Source organism: Sus scrofa, chromosome 6 (genome assembly GCF_000003025.6).
Source record: "Sus scrofa isolate TJ Tabasco breed Duroc chromosome 6, Sscrofa11.1, whole genome shotgun sequence".
In the NCBI taxonomy this organism is placed as follows: Eukaryota; Metazoa; Chordata; class Mammalia; order Artiodactyla; family Suidae; genus Sus; species Sus scrofa.
In genome coordinates, this window is record NC_010448.4 from 167,436,436 (window position 1) to 167,454,190 (window position 17,755).

At 45.7% G+C, this 17,755-nt stretch overlaps 1 protein-coding gene across 14 annotated transcripts in view; it reads right to left on the reverse strand.

Moving 5' to 3' along the window:
* ST3GAL3 (ST3 beta-galactoside alpha-2,3-sialyltransferase 3) overlaps nt 1-17,755 on the reverse strand; it is a 233,545-nt gene that overhangs the window by 73,088 nt on the left and 142,702 nt on the right.

Sequence of the window (17,755 nt, forward strand, 5' to 3'; positions counted from 1 at the left end):
GAGGCGCCAAGAGACCCTAAAGGAACAGGCAGATGCATAGCAAGACCCTGCAATGGCACTCGGTAAAAGGAGCTCGCTGGGTCCCACTCAGATCCTCTGCAGTAAGCCTGGTACCAAGGAAATCTCCGCCCAGGCGCCCAGAACGGGAGAGTGGAGCCTGGAGAACCGAGGAGAGCCGTCGGCACTGCCCTTTCGACCTTCCTGGCTGCTCCTACACGTGCGGCCTCATCTACCTCTATTCGCTCCATCCCCCCTACGGTCCAGCCGGTGGGAACCACTCCCAGGCCCTGGATGTAGATCAGATACGTGTTGGGGCCGTGACTGCAGTCATGAGACGTCTGGATAAAGATGGGCTTGTGCTCGCCCACTCTCTCTGCCTGGAACCCTCTTCCTCGTCCTTCTCCACCTGCCTATGCCTTCTGGTCCCTCACAGCTCAGCTCAGGTGTCACCGTCTCTGGGAGAAAGTTCCTGACCCCCAGATGGGGCCACGTGCCTCGTCTGCGGTCATGGCCCACCCCCCCGCCACCACAGGACATGCGCGCCCCCATTGGCACGCGCCATACTGAGCTGCCACCGTTAGGGGCATGTCTCCCTTATTGGATGGTAAATTCCCCAGGGCAGGGTCCGATTTAACCCTGCACCCCCACTTCCTTGCACGGGGATGGGCACAGAGAAGATGCCTACGATTTTCTGAAGGATCAAAATGGCCCTGACGACCTCACTGCACTTGGACTGGAAACAAGACACTCTGAAGAGCCCGCTAGTCAGAGAGCGCTATTTTTCAGAAGACTGTGTGTTCTAGTCCTGGCTCTGATGCTGTGTGACTGCGGTCAAGTCACCTCACATCTCTGGGCCTCAGTGTCTTTATGTGTTCAATGTGGAGCTGGAGCCACTGCCTTGCCACCAAAACCTCTGCCCAGGGCAGTGGAGAGAAAACCACGGCGGAGGAAAGGACACATTCAGTGCTGGCTGGGGCTGGAGGCCCTGCCTGCTGGGGCACCTGAGGGAGCCCTGGCTGCTGGCCAGGTCCCAGGCCCACCCTCCCCCTCCTCCAGCCTTGGGCCCCCTTGCCAACCCTCTGATGCCCAGCTGCTCTGCTGTGCTGGGGCCCTGGGGCGAGTCTTCCCTCAGGGCTGCCTTCCGAAGGGGCTGGGGGAAGGCTGGCGCCTCTACGGGGCAGCCAGATACCACGATGCCTCTGCCTATGATGTGTCACGTGTGAGTCCCTCGTGGGCCTTGTGGGCCTAGCCCAGGGCCTTGCAGAGTCATCGCTGACTTCACACAAACTCAACTGTATCCTTGTGCAGTTTCTTCGAGACATTGACATGTTTGAAGCCTTCCCCACCAATGACATCTCAAGGCTGAAATGCAAATGCGCATGCGGGTGACAAGCAGGACGGGGCCTTTATTTGGTAGGCAAAAGAAAGTCAAGCGCTTAACAAGCGAATTTACATAACAATATTTTCTTATGTAAACAGCCTTATTTCCGAAATGAAACATTAACTTCGGTGAAATGACTAGAGCCGCCTTCTGGACGATGCACAGTGAATAGACATGATCGGCTTTTTTCAGCGACTCCTCTCGACAGCCCCGTGAGGAGGTGCTGTTCGTTATTAATTTACGTACAAGCTCAGAAAGACGAAGAGACCTTCAAGATCCTACAGCTGGGAAGTGGGGGACACTCTATTTGAACCTATGTCTTCTGAAGGTCAGTGCAGGAGCTCTTACCATGGCACCCCCGCTGGCATGGGCCACAGTGAGTGTCAGCACAAGGGCAGCAGAGTCCAGGGGCAGCGTGAGGGATCCGTGCAGCTGGAGATGGGGCAGAGCAAAGCTCTGGAAGGGTGTTGCCAAGCGGTGGGGGGTCGTGGGCCCCTCATAGCTTTGCCTCCGTCCCCCCATTGTGAGCTCGCCTGCCCCGTGCTACGGTCTGGCTGAATTCCAGAGAGAGTCACAAAGAAAGGGAACGGTGGATGGCAGCCGTCCCTTCAGTGCAGCGCCGTGCAGAAGGGCTGTGCCACAGACAAACCTTCGGCCACCTGTTTCCCCTCTAGTGTTAACTAGACACAGGGTTGACTCTGGCCAGGCGCTTCAAGAATCAGGGCCGCGGATCTGCAGCAACATGGATGGACTCTGGAGGGCGTTTATGCTAAGCGAAATCAGTCAGGCAGAGAAAGACAAGTCCTGTATGATGTTCCTTACCCGTGGAATCTAAAAATTACAACCAACTACAACAAAAAAGAAGCAGACTCACAGATAGAGAAAACAAGCTAGTGGTTACCAGGGGAGGGGAGGCATAAACTATTGGCTGTAAGACAGGCTCAAGGATGTACTGGACAACCCAGGGAATGAGGCCAATATTTTGTAATAACTGTAAATGGAAAGTAACCTCTAAAAATTGTACAAAACTCTTTTTTTTTTTTTATGGCTGTGTCTACAACATATGGTAGTTCCTAGGCTAGGGGTCCGATTGGAGCTACTGCTGCTAGCTTACACCACAGCCACAGTAACGCAGGATCCGAGCTGCGACATACACCACAGCTCACAGCAATGCTGGATCCCCAACCCACTGAGCGAGACCAGGGATCGAACCCGCATCCTCAAGGATACTAGTTAGTCAGATTCGTTTCTGCTGCACCACAACAGAACTCCCTCCAATTTTTTTTTTTTTTTGGTCTTTTTAGGGCCACACTTGTCGCACATGGAGGTTCCCAGGCAAGGGGCTGAATCGGAACTATACCTGCCGGCCTACACCACAGCCACAGCAACGTGGGATCCTTAACCCACTGAGCGAGGCCAGGGATCGAACCTTTGTCCTCATGGATACTAGTCTGGTTTGTTAACATCAGAGCCACGACAGGAACTCCCCCCAAATTTTTAAAAATTAAAAATAAAAGGATTGCCCCCCCCAAAATCTTTAAAAATTAAAAAAAAAAAAAAAAAGGATTCGGCTACGGGATAGTTCAGGGCCTGTGAACTTCAGTAAATCCATGATGGAGACGAGAGGACGGGCAGGAAAGGCGCTTCCTTCCCTGGCAGTACAGGCTCGTCAGACACCAAGGATGAGCAGCTCTAAATCAACCCCCTTTTAGAAAGCAAGAGTAACTTCTAAGACACACAGCTCTGGGCAGAGTGAGCCCCGTCGCGTTATTACCGAATTAAAATGCCTTAGAGATGGCCTCCGGACCATCTCAGTGAGAGATGAATGGGGGGAGTGTTGCGGATTCTGAGTCACACAGCAGGCTGGGACCTCTGGGGCAGTGAGCCGTCAAAACCACCAAGATTAACAGTCTCCAACTCCCTGGGGCCAGAAGAGTGAGTTTCTCCAAGTCGCTCACGCTCCAAATGCCAGGAGGCCCCCACAGACGTCCCATCGGATCAGGCAGCCTTTGTTCTTCTCCCCCTCTGCAGCTGGCCTTTCATTTGGGGGAGATTTAGCATTTCAACCAGTAAGAGCACCCATTGTCCTGCAAACGTGACTACCCAGTGCCTGGGGTGAGGAGTCTGAACCACTGCAGTCTCAAGAGGAACTCCAGATGGGGAGCCGGGAACCCATAGGACGGAACCAGCCGTCCACGCTTGTGCTTCTCTCAGAAGCACCGCTGGAAGGAATCAGGCCACAAGCGACGGCTTGTAAATGGGAGGCGCAGAGGACCTGGACTCAGAAACGTTCGAGAAGCACACTGCAAGCTGTGTGACCTCGGACGAGAGAAGGACAAGCTGTTTCTCAGCTCCTCCATCTGCCAGTGAGAACCCCTCGATTCCCAGGGACACAGGAGGACGCGGCGAGAAAGCACATCTGGAAGGGCTGTCGGTCCTCCAGGGCGCCACACAGATACTACAGGAACGAGGCGAGGTGGCAGAGGCTGGCAGCCAGATGGCGGAGGCTTTGGACACCTGGCTCGCGTTGGGATCCCGTTGGGGGAGCGTTCCTGAATGGTTTCCAGGGGGAGAGTGCCCTGATGGCCACGTGCATTTCAAGGACCAGTGTTTGGGAGGTGAGCAGTAGCCCTGCAGAAGGCTGAAAGGAGCAGTCGGTGCCACTGACAACGAATCAGGAGAGAAAGCGCCATTCCAGGGGCCAAAAGAAGAACGTGTCTCCAGAGGGACGCAGGGACAGAGCGCATCAAGCCCTGCGCTGGGCCTGGAAGGTGTGGCCACAGGCTTGACTGCTGGATGTGCAAACACGGAGGTGACTCTGGACTTTCAGTGGAGCTGTTTCCCCTGGAGTGTGGGAGCGAAATGCTGGTTTCATTGGGTTTAAGCGGAAAACAGAAGAACTGGAGCCAGGCACTACAGACGCCTATATTTAGAAGTTTTGCTATAAAGGGAGACAGAGAGATGGGGCTACAGCTAAAGGGGAGAAGAAGGGAAAGTTTTTTTTTGAGGTCGGGGACATTTCCAGCACGCTGATAAGCTGGTTGGAGTAAGAGGAAAACCCACACATGATGCAGTAGACATGGGACAGTCGGAGAAATATCCTTGAGAAGGTGAGACGGGAAAGCAGCTACCACGGAAATGGAAGGATTGGTCTCGGCTCCGTTCGCCCTGCCCTGGCCAGCGGCCACCTCTTCATCGTGCACCATCCAGCTGAAGCCCCACCTCCTTGCGAAGCTGTCCGTGACCGCTTCACCTGCCAAGTAGAACCAACCTATCCTGCCTGGGGACCCCCCTTGACCTGGAGCTGACATTCACCTGACCTTGCTGGCTTGTCCCCACCCTCTCTCCCCCTCCCACTGCCTTCCCTTTCTGCCTCCAGATTCACTCAATAGCTAGTCACTCAACAGGTGCTCGGAGGCATCAGAGACACTCCTTGGATTTGTACCCCGGCTGTATCGCTTCTTAGCTGGGCACGTGTTACGTCATTGCTCTGTGTCTGAATTACACGAGTACTTATTCGTAAAATCGTTGTGAGGATTTACGCTGAGAAGAAAGTTCTTCATGCCAGGCCTTGCACCCCGCTCTCCCTCGGTACAGGCGAACTGAAACCACCTTGTGGTTATGTGCCAGGTGCTGGGCTGGGATCAGGGACGCAGCCAGGACTAGGACACAGTTATGCCCAGGGTTTGCTGCCCTGAGGAATGACTGTTTAAACGTCTTTCTCTCCCAGGCTCTGAAACCTGAGTATGCGCTTAGCACAAAGTAGCACGCACAGCATGCAGAACACAAGCTCCCTACACAATGTCTGTTGGGCTGAACTCAACGGGTTACCCTGACTTGGAAGGTTAAGTGACAGCAAGTATGGAGGAGGTGGCAATGGCTGGGGGAAAGTGAAGGGACTCTGAGTGCTAGGGCTCTATGAGATGGGCATCTCACGACCAATGGCTAATTTCTAGAACCTCTCAGAAAGGACTGAGCTCAGATCAGCCGCCTACTCTGCCCCTCCCCCCATTCAGTTCAAGGACCTGGTTGGAGAATGACATGAGACCACGCGTGTAACACCTAGCACACTGCCTGACAAACCACGATTAACAAATACTGGCTTCTTTTCGAGCAAATACAGCACCTCAGTCAAGGCAGCCAGCACGACTGTGCCGGGAGGACCCGCGTGATGAGCACACAGGGGAGACTCCTCAGCACAGAGCCCACCGCACCTCAGCTTCTTCAAGTCCGTCCTCGCTAACCTTCCTGGTAAAGAGGCACCTCTCCCGTTACGAGGGGGACGCTTTGGGAACAAGGACGTGACTGGGGACGTGGCCGAAGCCGTTTAGATTCGTTTCGGTGAGATCCTGTTCTGTTCGTAAACACTTTCATGTATTTCTGAAATAGGCTTTTTATGTAAGAAAGGTTATTGAACACTGTCACAGACACTTTCGAGCTCCAAGACGGAAATGTTTCTTTTTAAGGACACCTTCTATCTCCTCCGACTGCCTCTCCCCTCTAGCCCCAAAACTGCAGGTCTGCTGGCTCTTCCTGCGATATCAGCAGTCTCTTGGTTCACCCACATTGGTGGGGCTACCCATCCGTCCTGCCCTGGGTACCGCTGACCCTCTGCTCTTCTGAACTTCTTAACAGACTTGGGCCTCTCTACAGGTTTTGCCCCACTTACAGTGATGCCTGATAAACCCGGCAGCACTGTCTCATGTCTCTTGCATCCCGTTAAGAGAAGAAGGACTGCTTGATCTGCGCCGTCTGGGCCAGGGGGCATTTTCCAGCGCTTCAGCTCTTGCTACTGGGCACTACGGAGCCTTCTCCACAAATCAGGTCGCTCCGCTCTCTGATCAGTGATTCTGGAGCTGATGTTACTGCCGTTTATCTCTGGCTCCAGAGCCTTCTAATTATTATTATTATTTTTTTTTTTGGCCACACCCAGGGCATGCAGAAGTCCCAGGCCAGGGATTGACTCAAGCCACATCACTGACAATGCTGGGTGCTTAGCCTGCTCAGCTACCAGGAAACTCCATCCAGGGCCTTGTAATTTACTTCATTTTGGTTGGGAGGATGCTCTCTAGTGAGTACTTGCAAAGGCTTTAGCCTGAGCTGTACAGGCAATTCTCACAAAGACTTTCCACTTGGAATCTCTTCCAACTGCTCCAATTCAATTTTGTTTCTACATTTCATTAAAAAGTAACAAACCTGACCAGTATCCATGAGAACACAGGTTTGATCCCTGGCCTTGCTCAGGTGGATCCGGCATTACCGTGAGCTGCGGTGTGGCTCACAGAGGCGGCTCGGATCTGGCATTGCTGTGGCTATGATGTAGGCCAGCAGCTATAGCTCCAATTCGACCCCTGGTCCAGGAACTTCCATATGTTGTGGGTGTCGCCCCGCCCCCCAAAAAAGACCGGAAAAAAAAACCCAAAACCAAAAAAAACCCACATCTTCTTTCTGGGTGGTAGTGAAATGAACAGAGAAACTAATATTTATTGAACATAAATTATGTGCCAGACAGACTTAATTATCTAATTTAGCTTTATAATAATCCTCGAAGGCAGTACAGCCTTTAGTCCCAAGCATGAGGGGCTAAAAAAGTCCAAGAGAAGATATGGTTGGAAGATGTGCTATTCCACGTTTAAACCACAAAATTTCAAATGATAAAATTTTGATAGAGATTGCAATGAATCTGTAGGTTGTTTCGGATACTACCGACATTTTTACAATAGCAATTCTTCTAATCAAACGTACAAAATATCATTCCATTTATTTGTGTCTTCTTCAATTTCTTTCATCCGTGTCTTATGGTCTCCAGTGTACAAGTCTTTCATCTTGGTTAAACAGACTCCAAAGTATTTTATTCTTTTTGATAAGTGGGATTGGGATTGTTTTCTTTCTTTTTTTTTTTTTTTTTTTTTTTTTTTGTCTTTTTGCCGTTTCTTGGGCCGCTCCCGAGGCATATGGAGGTTCCCAGGCTAGGGGTCGAATCGGAGCTGTAGCTGCTGGCCTGCACCAGAGCCACAGCAATGCAGGATCTGAGCCGCGTCTATGACCTACACCACAGCTCACGGCAACGCCGGATCCTTAACCCACTGAGCAAGGGCAGGGACTGAACCCGCAACCTCATGGTTCCTAGTCGGATTCTTTAACCACTGTGCCACGACGGGAACTCCAGATTGTTTTCTTAATTTCTCTTTCTCATAGTTCATTATTAGTGTATAGAAACATAACTGATTTTTGTATATTGATTTTTTTTTATCCTGCAACTTTACTGAATTTAATAGTTCTCACAGCTTTTTGGTGGAGTCCTTAGGACTTTCTATACACAATATCATGTTATCTGAAGATAACAGATGGTCTTACTTTCTCCTTTCCAGTTTGGATACCTTTTATTTCCTTTTCTTCTCTAACTGCTTTGGTTAGGACTTCTGGTACCACGGTGAATAAAAGTGGCGAGGATAGGCAGCCTTGTCCTGTTGCTGATCTTGGGGAAACACCTGCAGCTTTTCATCATTGAGTATGATGTTATCTGCGGGCTTATCATACATGGCCTTTATCATGTTGAGGTACATTCCCTTTATACCCACTTTGTCGAGAGTTTTTTCATGAGTGGATGTTGAGTTTTGTCATAGGCTTCCTCTGCACTGATTGAAATGATCATATAATTTTCTCCTCCATGTTTTTTGCCTTTTTGTCTTTTTTGTTGTTGTTGTTTTGTTGTTGTTGTTGCTTTTTCTTGGGCCGCTCCCGCGGCATATGGAGGTTCCCAGGCTAGGGGTCGAATCGGAGCTGTAGCCACCAGCCTACGCCAGAGCCACAGCAACGCGGGATCCGAGCCGCGTCTGCAACCTACACCACAGCTCACGGCAACGCCAGATCATTAACCCACTGAGCAAGGGCAGGGACCGAACCCGAAACCTCATGGTTCCTAGTCGGATTCGTTAACCACTGCGCCACGACGGGAACTCCTCTCCTCCATGTTTTAATGTGGTGTCACACTGTGTCACATTGACGGACCGATGGGAGCTGAGCCCATCCTTGCATTCCTGGAATCAATCCCACTTGATCACAGTGTATTATCCTTCTACTGCATTGCTGAATTTCAGTTTGCTCAGTTTTTCTTGAGGATTTCTGCATCTATATTCACCAGAGATCATTTTCTTTCCTTGCAGCGTCTTGTAATTTTCTTTTCTTGTAGTGTCTTTGTCTTTTAGGAACAGGGTCATGCTGGCCTCATCAAGTGAGTTTAGAAGTGTTCCTTCCTCTTCCATTTTTTGGAAAAGTTTGAAAAGGATTGGTATTAATTCTTCTTTAAACGTTTGGAGGAATTTAGCACTGAAGCAATCTGGTCCCGGACTTTTGCTTGTAGAGGTTTCTGCCTACGAATTCCATCTCCGTACTAGTAAGGAGTCTGTTTGGATTTTCTATTTCTCCATGACTCAGTATGGGCAGTTTCAAATGGTAAATTTAACATGACCATAAAACTAATTACAATTCACATTTCCCCTGCATGAGCTGGGTAAGACTTGCATTTGTGGTCACTGTCAACAAAGCACAGTCATAAGCTTTGTGAGTCACTGGAAGACATAAATTGTGGCCAGCATGACAGATAAGGATAATATGGTGTCATGAGTAATGATGTAAGCAGCACGTATGAAGAGAACCGAAGAGACAAGAAGACCTATACTGTTCCTATAAAACAGGTTCCAGAAAGCCATGGCACTGTAAATAATAATAGCATTGCTACTTTTTTCTTGTGGTGGGAGATGAGAATTTGGCCAGGAATGATGCACCTGACAATAAAAAAAAAAAAATGATGAGATGGTTCCCAAACCTGAATAGAAAGAGAGGGAGTCTGAGAACCTTCTCAAACACTGATTGGATAACAAACACACATATAAGCATCGCTTCCTTCCTTGTTCTAAATCCTCATCAATAAATCATTACACCTCACATGGACCCTTCAACTTATTTATATAGCAGAGGCCTTACAAAAACAGGGCTCTGCACACCCTTGGGGTAGCCCTACTCTAGGGTAAGGATGAGTCTCACGTTCGACAAGAGAAACGGACTCCAAAACTCATCCTTTTTTTTTTTTTTTACCAAAGCCCTTGCTTTCCTTGGTAGAAAGAACAGTGGGCTGAAAGGTAGAAAGACTTGAGTTTAAGTAACTAGCTCTTCCACTTACTAGTTGTGTAAGGCGCGAGGTAATCGGTTCCCTTTAACTCTTAACAAGGCTATAATAAATACAGGACTGACGGGAAGATCAAATGATTTCCTCCACCAAGGTAGGTCAGGAAACCTTTGTAAGGTTATACATGTGGCAGTAACTCTTCCTACCGTTTCCCCCACGCGGGATCTGAGCCTCGTCTGCAACCTACACCACAGCTCATGGCAACGCCGGATCCTTAACCCACTGAGCAAGGGCAGGGACCGAACCCACAACCTCATGGTTCCTAGTCAGATTCGTTAACCACTGCACCACGATGGGAACTCCTCTTCCTACTGTTTTAATGTTTGGCTTCTGCTTTTATTACTTCTAGATCACCTGAATTATTGTCATCATTTTACTAGTTTAATAAGGAAAAACACAGTTCCTTCCATTTTTCTTACTTGGATCAGGATCTCCAACTTACTGGCTGTCTCCAAACTTCTGCCCTACAGGCAGAGAGATCAGGAGACTCCTGGGAGCAGAGAAGGAGGGCCGCTGAAATGAGGCCGACATCTCAGACCCAGGGACTTATCGTCACCTGGCATGCCAGCGCATATCTGAGTTCAGTGGAAGGGCTAAATCTCCTAAGATCCGAAGCATAGTATTTACTGATCTCAACGGTCGCCATAGCTTTTCCTTTGCCAGAATGTCATACAGCCGAAACCATATAGGATGTAGACTTTTCAGACTGGCTTCTTTCACTTATCAATATGCATTTATGGCTCCTCCATGTCTTTTTGTGGCTCGACAGTGCGTTTCTTTTTTTTTCTTTTTTTTTTTTTTTGTCTTTTTGCCATTTCTTGGGCCGCTCCCTCGGCATATGGAAGTTCCCAGGCTAGGGGTCTAATCGGAGCTGAAGCCGCTGGCCTACACCAGGGCCACAGCAACGCGGGATCCGAGCCGCATCTGCAACCTACACCACAGCTCACGGCAACGCCGGATCCTTAACCCACTGAGCAAGGCCAGGGATGGAACCCGCAACCTCATGGTTCCTAGTCGGATTCGTTAACGACGGGAACTCCACGACAGTGCGTTTCTTTTAGCACCAAATGCTATTTTATTGTCTGGATATACTACAGTTTGTTTATCCAGTCATCTAACGAAGGACGTCTTGGTTGCTTCCAGTTGTTAGTGATTTTGTGCGTTTTTTAAAGGTAATAAAACAAAAGGGACTTTGTTACTGTATAAAGGAGAGCAATATACAGCATTTGTGCCATACTGCAATTTTTGTGTGCAGTTTTCATATAGACATAAATTTTTAACTCTGTTGGGAAAATACCTACAAAAGGAATTGCTAAATCATGGTGGACTATGTTTAGCTTTGTAATACGTTTTCAAAGTGGCTGAACCATCTTGTGTTCCTGCCAGCAATAAATAAGACTTTCAGTTGCTCCACATCCTTGCCAGCATTTGATGTCAGTGTTTTGGATTTTAGCTCCTCTGGCAGGTGAGCAGTGATATTTTGTTGTTGTTTTAATGTGTACTTCCCTAATGTCAAATGATAAGAGCATCTTTTCATGTGCTTGTTTGCCATCTGTATATCGTGTCGGGTGAGGTGTCTGTTAAGGTCTTTGGCCCATTTTTAAGTTGATTTGGTTCTTTTCTTTTTGCCACACTCTTAGCGTGCAGAAGTTCCTGGGTCAAGGATTGATCCTGAGCCAAAGCACTGACGACGCCAGATCCTTCACCCATTGGACCACCAGGGAACTCCTGGTTGATTGTTTTCTTATTGTTGAGTTTTAAGAGTCTTTTGTATATTTTGAATAAAAGTCTTTTATCAAATGTGTTTTGCAAGTAATTTTTCCGGTTTGTGGCTTGTTATTTCATTCTTTTATCAGTGTCTTTGACAAAACAAAAATTAATTTTAGTAAGTCATTACTGATTTTTTTTTCTTTCATGAATTTGTACTTTGCTTTTGTATCTAAAACCTCATTGGCAAATCCTAGATCACATAGATTTTCTCCTGTGTTACCTTCTAGAAGTTTTGCGTTTTACCTCAGGTCTCTTAGATTCCACTTTGAGTTAATTTTTGAGAACAGTATGATGTGAAAGATTCAGTTTCTGCATATGGACGTCCGATTGTTCTAGCATCATTTGTTGAAAAGATTATTCTTTTTTTCTACTGAATTGGCTTTGCTCCTTTGTCAAACATCAAGTGACTGTATTTGTGTGTTTCTATTTTTAGACTTTCTATTCTGTTCCTTTGGTCTATTTGACTGTTCCTTTGACAATACGGTGCCATCCTGACTCCTGTAACTTCACTGTCAGTCTAAAGGTATGTGGCATCAGTCTTTCAGCTTTGTTCTTCTTCAGCAGTATCACATGGCTTATTCTCAGCTGTTTGCCTTTCCGTATAAACTGTAAAATAAGTTTGTTGATGTCCAGAAAATAACCTGCTGGGATTTAACTGAGATTGCTTTGGATCTAAAGATCAAGCTAAGAGAAAGTGACATTTAAACAATATTGAATCTTTCTATCCATGAACATGGAATAGCTCTCCATTTATCTAGATTTCTCTGATAAGAGTTTTATGGTTATTCCTATATTTAGATTTATACCTCAGTATTTCTTTTTGTTTGTTATAATATAAATTATATGGTGTTTTTAATTTCAAATTCCGATTGTTCATTGATGGTATATAGGAAAGGAACTGCCTTTTGTATATTAACCTTGTATCTTGCAACTCTGCTATAACTGCTAGTTAGTTCCAGGAGTTTTTTGCCAATTCTCTGAGATTTTCTACATAGTCAACCATGTCATCTGTGAACAAAGACAGTTTTATTTCTTTCTTCCTTTATCTGTGCCTTTAATTTCCTCTACTTTTCTTACTGGATTAGCTAGACCTTTCAGTATAAGGCTGAACTAGAGTAACAAAAAGGGACATTCTTTTCTTTTTCCAAATTTAGGGGGAAGACGTCTAGTTTCTCATCATTAAGCATAAGGTTAGGTAGAGACTTTTGTAGATGTTCTTTATTAAGTTGAGGACATTTCTTTCTCTTCTTAGTACGCTGAGAGTTTTTCCTAAAATCATGGATTGTATCAAATGCTTTTCTGCATCTTAGAGATAGGATCCTATGATTTTTCTTCTTCAGCCTGTTGATGTGATACAATACAGTAATTGGTTTTCTTATGTTGAACCAACCTTCCACACCTGGAATAAATTCCACTTCGTTTAGGTGTGTAGTTGTTTTTATACATTGATGGATTCAATATGCTAATATTTTGTTGAGAATCTTTGCATTATGTTCATGAGAGATACTGGTCTGGAGTTTTCTTATAATGTCTAATCTGGTTGTGGTTTTAGAGTAATGCTAGCTTCACAGAACAAGTTAGGAAGTGTTCCCCCTGCTTCTAGTTTCTAAAAGAGATTATAGAGAATTGGTATCATCTTTTCCTTAAATGGTTGATAGAAGTCGGCAGTGAAACCATCTAAGTGTTCGGAAGGTTATTAATTATTGATTAAGACGATCTATTTCTTCTTGTGTGAGTTTTGGTGGTTTGTGTTTCTTCCAAGGAATTGGTCTTCTGCCTCTAAGTTATCCAATTTGTGAGCACAGAGTTGCTCATAATATTCCTTTATTACCTTTTTAATATCCATTTCTGATATTAGTAATTTGCGACTTCTCTTTTTTCTTGGTTAGTCTGGCTAGAAGTTTATCAATTTTACTAATACTGTCCATGGATCAGCTTTTGGTTTTATTGATTTTTTTCCTACTGGTTTCTGCTCTTTGCTCCTGTGATAGCCTCCCAAGTATTATTTCCCCTTCTGCTTCTGCTCCTCGCCAACCCAGCTACCTTCCCACAGCCCAAATCATCTTCTGTAAGTCAAAACTCCTTTTCAACTGCTTAAAATACTTCAATGGCATCTTTCACCTTCAAGATGAAGTCCAAACTTCCTACTGTTATCTCTAAAGCCCTGCGTGATTTGGTCTGCCCATTCCTACAGATTTATTGAGTCTCATCCTCAGACCTCTTGGAGTTTTGACAGCATAGAAAAAGACAGATATTAAGTCTTTTATTCCAATTATAGATAATGAAGAGCTGGGATTTTTGTTTGTTTGTTTGTTTTTGTCTTTCCTAGGGCTGCACCGCAGCATATGGAGGTTCCCAGGCTAGGGGTCCAATCGGAGCTATACCCGCTGGCCTACGCCAGAGCCACAGCAACATGGGATCCGAGCCACGTCTGCAACCTACACCACAGCTCACAGCAATGCTAGATCCCCAACCCGTTAAGCAAGGCCAGGGATTGAACCCACAACTTCATGGTTCCTAGAAGGATTTGTTAACCACTGAGCCACCACAGGAACTCATGAAGAGCTATTTAAATAGGCCAATAGAATGTGTACAGGGAACTCTTAAATTGATTCAGATTTTAGAAGATTAAGAAGAAAAAAAAATAGAAAAAAGCCTGGTAACCAACATTAGTATAAAATGGATTTTTGAAAATAGTATTTAGAACAAATCAGTTGCTTTCCTGTATACTAACAATGAAACATTAGAAAAGGAATATAAAAATACGGTACCTTTTAAAATTGTGCCCCCCAAAATTAAACACCTAGGAATAAACCTGACCAAGGAGGTAAAAGACTTATATGCTGAGAACTATAAAACATTAATCAAGGAAATTTAAGAGGATTCAAAGAAATGGAAAGCTAGTCTATGCTCCTGGATTGGGAAAATTAATGCCATTAAAACGGCCATACTACCCAAAGCGATCTCAGATTCAATGCAATCCCTGTCAAATTACCCATGACGTTTTTCACAGAACTAGAACAAACAATCCAAAAATTTGTATGGAACCATAAAAGACCCAGAATTGCCAAAGCAACCCTGAGGAACAAAAGACAAGCAGGAGACATTACTGCCCCAGATTTCAGACAAAATTACAAGGAAAAACAACAACAACAACAGCAAAACAAAGCCACAGTCATCAAGACAGCATGGTACTGGTACAAAAACAAACATACAGACCAATGGAACAGAATAGAGAACCCAGAAATAAATCCAGACACCTATGGTCAACTAATCTTTGACAAAGTAGGCAAGAATATAAAATGCAAAAATGTTTCTTTAGCAGATGGTGCTGGGGAAACTGGACAGCTTCATGTAAATCAATGAAACTAGAACACACCCTCACAACATGCACAAAAATAAAACTCAAGTGGCTTAAAGACTTAAGCCTAAGACAAGACTCCATAACATTCCTAGAAGAGAATACAGGCAAAACAGTCTCTGACATCAACTGTACAAATGTTTTCTTAGGTCAGTCTCCTAAAGCAACAGAAATCAAAACAAAAATAAACCAATGGGACCTAATCAAACTTACAAGTTCTGCACAGCAAAGGAAACCATAAAAAAAGAAAAAAAGACAACCCGGAATGGGAGAAAATAGTTTCAAACAATGCAACCGACAAGGGCTTAATCTCTAAAATATACAAACAAGTTAGACAATTCAACAGCAAAAAAAAAAAACCAATAATCCAATTGAAAAATGGGCAGAAGGCCTGAATAGACATTTCTCCAAAGAAGTCATGTGGGTGGCAACAGGCACATGAAAAAATGCTCAACATCACTAATTACTGGAGAAATGGAAATCAAAACTACAATGAGGTAGCACTCACACCAGTCGGAATGCCCATCATTAACAAGTCAACAAATAACAAATGCCAGAGAGGGTGTAGAAAAAAGGTACCTTCCTTTACTGTTGGTGGGAATGTAAATTGGTACAACCACTATGGAAAACAGTATGGAGGCACCTTGAAAACTAAATGTAGAACTACCCTAAGATGCAGCAATCTCACTCCTGGGCATATATCCAGAAAAAGCTTTCACTGAAAAAAATATATGTACCCCTATGTTCACTGCAGGACTGTTCACAAGAGCCAAGACATGGAAACAACCCAAATGTCCACTGACAGATGACTGGATTAAGAAGATGTGGTATAGATACACAATGGAATACTACTCAGCCATAAAAAGAACAAAATTATGCCATTTGCAGCAACATGGATAGAACGAGAAACTCTCATACTAAGTGAAGTAAGTCAGAAAGAGAAAGACACATACCATATATTACTTATATCTAGAATCTAATATACTGCACAAATGAACCATCTACAGAAAAGACACAAACTCATGGACTTGGAGAACAGACTTGTGGTTGCCAAGGCGGAGGGGAAGGGAGTGGGATGGACTGGGAGTTTGGGGTCAGCAGACGCAGACTACCGCACTTGGAGTGGCTAAACGGTGAGATCCGCTGTATAACACGGGGAACTACCTCTCACCAGTTGTGATGGGACATGGGGTCACTGTGCTGCACAGCAGAAATTGACAGAACATTGCAAATCAACTACAATAAAAAATTGTAAAGAAGAAAATAGTATTTAGAGGCCTAGAGATCATAATAAAAGCTTTTTTAATTGCAGAAAAGAAGGTGCATGCAAATATATGTTTTCATGATGAAGGTATATAAGGACAACATAGAAAACGTAAACTCAAAAGGAAGAAAGAACTTAGCATCCAACTGTCTTAACTACCAGTACCTCCTAAAGTAATTACTATGCTACATCCAGATACAGTGATAGGCTTGAAGGCTATGCCCTGGCTCTCACCCTGGCATGTTTGAATCACCTGGTGGAACATCAAACACTGAGGCAACTGAGAGAGTTCCCGTCATGGCTCAGCAGTTCATGAACCCGACTAGGATCCATGAGGATGCGGATTCAATCCCTGGCCTTGCTCAGTGGGTTAAGGATCCATCGTGCCGTGAGCTGTGGTGTAGGTCACAGACGCGGCTCGGATCCTGAGTTGCTGTGGCTGTGGTGTAGGCTGGCAGCTGCAGCTCCCATTCGACCCCTAGCCTGGGAACCTCTATGTGCCGTGGGTGTGGCCTTAAACAGCAAACAAACAAACAAAAAAACCCAAAAAAACATTAAGGTAACTGAGCCTGATTTCTGATCAACTAAATCAAAATGTCTGAGAGTTCCCATGGTGGTGCAGCAGTAACAAATCCAACTAGTATCCATGAAGACGCGGGTTCAATCGCTGGCCTTGCTCAGTGGGTTAAGGATCTGGCATTGCTGTGAGCTATAGTGTAGGTCGCAGATGCAGCTCAGATCCTGCATGGCTGAGGCTGTAGCACAGGCCGGCAGCTGCAGCTCCAATTCCACCCCGAGCCTGGGAACTTCCACATGCTGCAGGCGCAGCCCTCGAAAGACAACATAATAATAATGACAATAATAATAAAGTCAGAATCTCTGGGTGGAGAGATCCTGCGTTGAGAAGCACTGCCTACAGACATGTTCTATGTATAGGCAGGGCCTCACCTCAAAGGCGAGTTGTTTGGGGGATCAGTCAGCTGGGAAAGTGAAGAGTTCCGCAGACAGGAAAAGGAATCTTGGAGAGCAGTGGTTCTCGACGTGGCTGCATATTAGACTCATTCGGGAAGCTTTAAAAATCCCAGTGGCCAGGCTACACCTCAACCCAATGACTTCAGAATCTCTAGGGGGTGGAAGGCAGGCATCAGTCATTGTTTAAGCTCCCGGGTGATTCCGGTTTGGGTCTTGATCACACGGGTATCAAGATGTCTAGGAAAAAGCCTTTGAACAATGAGCTGTGAAACAGGCTGGACGTTAGAAAGCAGAAAACCTAGTCAAATCCCACAGTGCTCTGCTCTCTTGTTATGAACTAAGCATGGCCCTGGTTTTAGCTGTCTACAGAAGCGCAGAACTCCGAATTTTGTAAACCACTACTTCTTTGGGTTTCTTTTACTCTCAGGGTTTATTTCTCTGTTGTTCTCTTTTAATCTTTAGTGAAATATTTTTAGCTTTGCTTAGAGGAACCAAGAGAAAAGTTTTGTTGTTGTTTCTCTCCCTCCCTTTCTCTCTCTCTCTTTTTTTTTTTTTTTTTTTTTTTGGCTGGCATGTGGAAGTTCCCAGGCCAGGGATCAAACCCATACCAAAGTGGGGACCTGAGCTGCTGCAGTGACATCCCTGGATCCTTAAGCTGCTGGGCCACCAGGGAACTCCTTGTCTCTCTCTCTGTTTTTTTAAAGCATTAAAGAGAACCTGTGCTTTCTGGAGCCAACCTGGTGATGACAGCAGCTCCTGAAGGGACAGGCCTTCCAGAAGATGGGGACACTCAGGATCAAAGGCAGGGGGTCCCCATCA